This window comes from Arachis ipaensis, chromosome B09 (genome assembly GCF_000816755.2).
Source record: "Arachis ipaensis cultivar K30076 chromosome B09, Araip1.1, whole genome shotgun sequence".
Classification (NCBI taxonomy): Eukaryota; Viridiplantae; Streptophyta; class Magnoliopsida; order Fabales; family Fabaceae; genus Arachis; species Arachis ipaensis.
Window position 1 is genome coordinate 95,361,880 of NC_029793.2, and position 4,128 is coordinate 95,366,007.

The 4,128-nt window shown below is 34.9% G+C and overlaps 1 long non-coding RNA gene across 2 annotated transcripts; it reads right to left on the minus strand.

Moving 5' to 3' along the window:
• Nucleotides 532-4,122, minus strand: LOC107619003. 2 transcript variants are annotated; one of them, XR_002353523.1, is made up of 5 exons: nucleotides 2,854-4,122; nucleotides 2,599-2,727; nucleotides 2,145-2,307; nucleotides 1,513-1,633; nucleotides 532-914 (listed from the first exon to the last, which is right to left on the minus strand). It is a non-coding gene; the product is annotated as an uncharacterized LOC107619003 (long non-coding RNA). The 2 variants fall into 2 exon arrangements; XR_002353522.1 differs by having other exon boundaries at nucleotides 2,599-2,738.

Consider the following 4,128-nt stretch of genomic DNA (forward strand, 5'->3'; position numbering starts at 1 on the left):
TTGCCTTTTCTACAAAAAAAGTAACTCCACAAAGGGTTGCCTTAGGGGACCCAAACACAACGCTTTAGATAAGACTTTATGACAACACTTTTTACGAGTTGTATTTTCTAATATATAAAGCAACACTTGTCCAGATTTTTTTAAGTTGCCTTTTCATATACCTAAAGCAACACTTATATAAATTTTTTCTGGTTGTTTTTTCATATACCTAAAACAACACTTGTTCATGTTTTTTTTAAGTTACTTTCTTCATAGACCTAAAGCAACACTTATCTAAGTTTATTTGCAGTTTTCTTTTTCTAATACCTAAAGCAACACCTCATTGAGTTTTTCTTAGATTCTCTTTTTTTTATATCTAAAGTAATATATTTTTTACCTTTGTTATATGTATATGACATTTGAAGAATATATAGCACACACTAACAATATTTAAATATTTAAATTCAATTTAATCAATATAAGGAAAATAAGCTAATAATATATATTGCATATATATAGAAAGGTCTTCCAAGTGTCAATTAACATACTTGCTAAGTTACGAAGTCAAATAAATAAACATAAGTAACAAAATACATATTTTTCCTGCTGTGCGATATTGCAAATTTGGCAATGCACCTTGCATGTGTATTTCATCACCAATAAGGCAGTAATCAACACACCTACACCCCTTGAAAAAGGAACCTAATTCTAAATCTCAGCATACCAACTAATAGAAAACTATAACCGAACTACTTTCTTGAGATCCTATGGTGCTATTCACAAAATTCTATGGTCACAAGTAGGATATCAACTTGTTTTTATTTGTTTCCCACCTTCCCCACCATTTGATTTTGTTGCTTCAGAACCATTGGCATCTTCAGGGGGTGGTGGCAATGTTCTCTTCACAATCTCAACTATTTCTGTGAGCTCTTCATCTGAAAAACGAGTATCATAACACTCTATGATCTATGTAACAAAAGCAAAGCACACCAAAACTCTAATTAGAACTACTCAAATAAATGCTAAACACAAGTGAAGATAGATAACAAACTCAAAAGCATATCACCGAGTTCATCGATTGTCAATGTCAAACATAAAAATGACATAACATACTAGAGTGATTCTATGGCTTAATAATTCATGCACCATCATAATTACTTTTCTCATTTCAAAACAAATGCAACCAATCAAGAATTGACATACCCCAAATTCACATTGAACAAGAAACTTAGAAGACAAGGTTTTGTCATTTATGTTATAGGCTACAAGGACTTAGATCATGGCTTTTAACACTTTCCAAGAACTCATTGAAACAAATGCAACCAATCAAGAATTAACATACCCCAAATTCACATTGAACAAGGAACTTAGAAGACAAGGTTTTGTCATATAGGCTACAAGGACTTAGATCATGGCTTTTAACACTTTCCAAGAACTCATTGATGCTCTCTCTTGTTTGATCACCAGCAGCAGTATCAAAAGTAAAAGGACTGCTTTGTAGTTGAAACAAGACTGACAAAAAGAAAATCATACCATGTTCGTCCAGTCTGATAGAGCCTTATTGCAATGCAGCATGAGAAGACACTATGTCAGCTTTATTGATTTGATCCTTGAAGAATCGTAGCTTCCGTGACATTTCCGCACATTGCTTTACCTGCCAAAAGTGGATTGTGTTATCCATTAATAACAGAATGGACAACAAATAAAAAATATTATTTAAAAAAAGAAAAAAGAAAGTCATTACTTCTGAAGATAGATAACATATATCTAGTTCAATAAAATTATAAACTAAAAATTACAGGAAAGCACTAAACAAATGTCAAGAGCATATTAGCATAAAGAACGTCAACAAATTGAAACATAAATAAATGGATAGCAACATAAAGAACGTCTTATGAGCAACAAGAACAAGATCCAAAGAATTCCAATAATGTTAAGAGCAAGGATAGTTCAATATATTACGTATGCACATGAAGATGGAAATTGCGAAAGTTATTTATGTTATGAGAAGCACTAACATTGTCTTTCTTAGTTTTCAAAATACAGCACTAACATAGATACATAGTAGTAACAAGTGCAGAAAATTAGCATTAGCATAATAAACAAGGCAAAGAAAAGTTCTAACTTCATTCATGGTTATGCTGAGTGAGGTTCCACCAACTGACCTTCCTTTACAACTTTGCGATGATCCAACCCAACAGAATCGAGATTTAGATGTGGGAAAAGGTACCGAACTTGATCAACAGCGTTCTGAAACGACATCTTCATCGATTTGTTCCATTTTTGAAGAAATGTTCCACCACATCTTAATTCTGAGCCAATGTTAAGCTAATATACAAAGGTATTTATGAGAATAAATAGCATGAAACTTTGTAGTGCTTTTTTAAATTAAAAAAATAGAAAAAATGAGGCTTAATCATCCGTTTAGTATTCAAATTATAAAATGGATTTTTTAAATCCAAACAATTTAATAGTAAATAACTAGCAACAAACCTATGGCTAGTTGAAACCAATGAACATGCCAATTAATCACCATGCCATGACTAATAAACACCTCTAAAAAGTTATTTTACAATTCAAAACACAGTTACACAAGTTCTATGTAAAATTTGCACATACCTCAAAAACATTAGAATACCTCAGAAGGTTTAATACCCCATTAAAACACTCGCAGTCGAAATTGAGGCAAGCCATATGCTCCAGCGGCCAGAATTCCCAAGCTACACCACATATTACATTAGCATTTCCCTACAAGACAACTATGATGATATATATGACATCAAATAGCACTCAAGAAAACTAAAGAAAAAAACAGACACCCTGAAAATCTAATGAATTAAATCAGAAAACAGCAAAATTGGTTTTTGCAAAAACCTGGAAATTGAAGAACAGAGTAACAAGAAGGCAGTGGTGAGGAGGTTACAGTTGAGGGGTGGTCGCCGTGTTGCCAGAGCAATAGACCAGCAGAGGGGTAGTCGCCGTGTTGCGTCAAAGCTCGCCAGCGGAACAGAGGTTGCTACGGTTCTACATGAATCTCCGGTTCGCGAAGAAGAGGATGCGAGAAAAGAGAAGAAGAGGAAGAAGGAGAAGAGAAGGAAGAGGGGTTTCTCACCAGTGGTGGTTCGGCGCAGAACGAGGAGCGCACCGCGCCGTCGCCCTGGAGAAGCCCGCGTGGAGAAGAGAACCGCACCGTCGCCATGGAGGAGAGAACCGCACCGTCGTCGTGGAGGAGAGAACCGCACCGTCACCGTGAAGGAGAGAACCGCACCGTCGCCGTGGAGGAGAGAACCGTGCCGTTGCCGTGGAGGAGCTGCTGTCGCCGTTAATGTCGTCGATTATTGGAGCTGAGTAGCTGACAGTGGAGAAAGGAGAGGAAGGGTTCGTGCGTGGGTGTTACTGGTGGCTTGGACGCTTGGTTATTCAAGGCTTAGGTATTCTCTTTCAAATGAACTCATAAACAAATATGTTTTTTTTTTAAGTTATTTGATAGGAAAAATAATTGGTAGAAATATGGTTAAAAGTTTCTCTAAAAGTTTTAATTATGAACAATTTTAGGTAGTCTTTTATAAATATTATTTGTTAAATTTTTTTGACAACCTTTATAAAATGTTGCATTTTTATTTAAAATTGTTGTCTTAAATTTTTTATATTACAACATTTTGTAAATGTTGTTTTAGATATCAAAGACAACTTTTTTTTTGGGTAACCAAAAATTTTGTTATCTTTGCCTTACTCAAAGGCAACTCGTCAAAAATGTTGTCTTTGCCTATTTAAGGCAACTTTTGTTAAATGTTGCTTCGAATAAGGGTTACCTTAGGCCAAAAATGTTGTAGTGCAACTATCCACCTGTATTTTTAAAAGCCAATTCTAACCCTAGTCAATGGTCATTGCAGTGCACTATCGAGCTTACTGGCTCCCTATGATGGCGTGAACATCACACGCAGTCTTCTCCAGCGTCATTGCCTGTGTTCATCGTTAATGTTCAGAGATGTAGGTCTTCCCTTAATGAGGCGAGATGAACTAGCCCGTTTGCTGTTCTTATTTGCCATTGGTTTGATAAAATCTATTATTTTTTTTCTTCTGTTTTAAAATAACTGTTTACTTTTAATATTTTATATTTACAAATAATTGTCTATATATGCAGAAAAT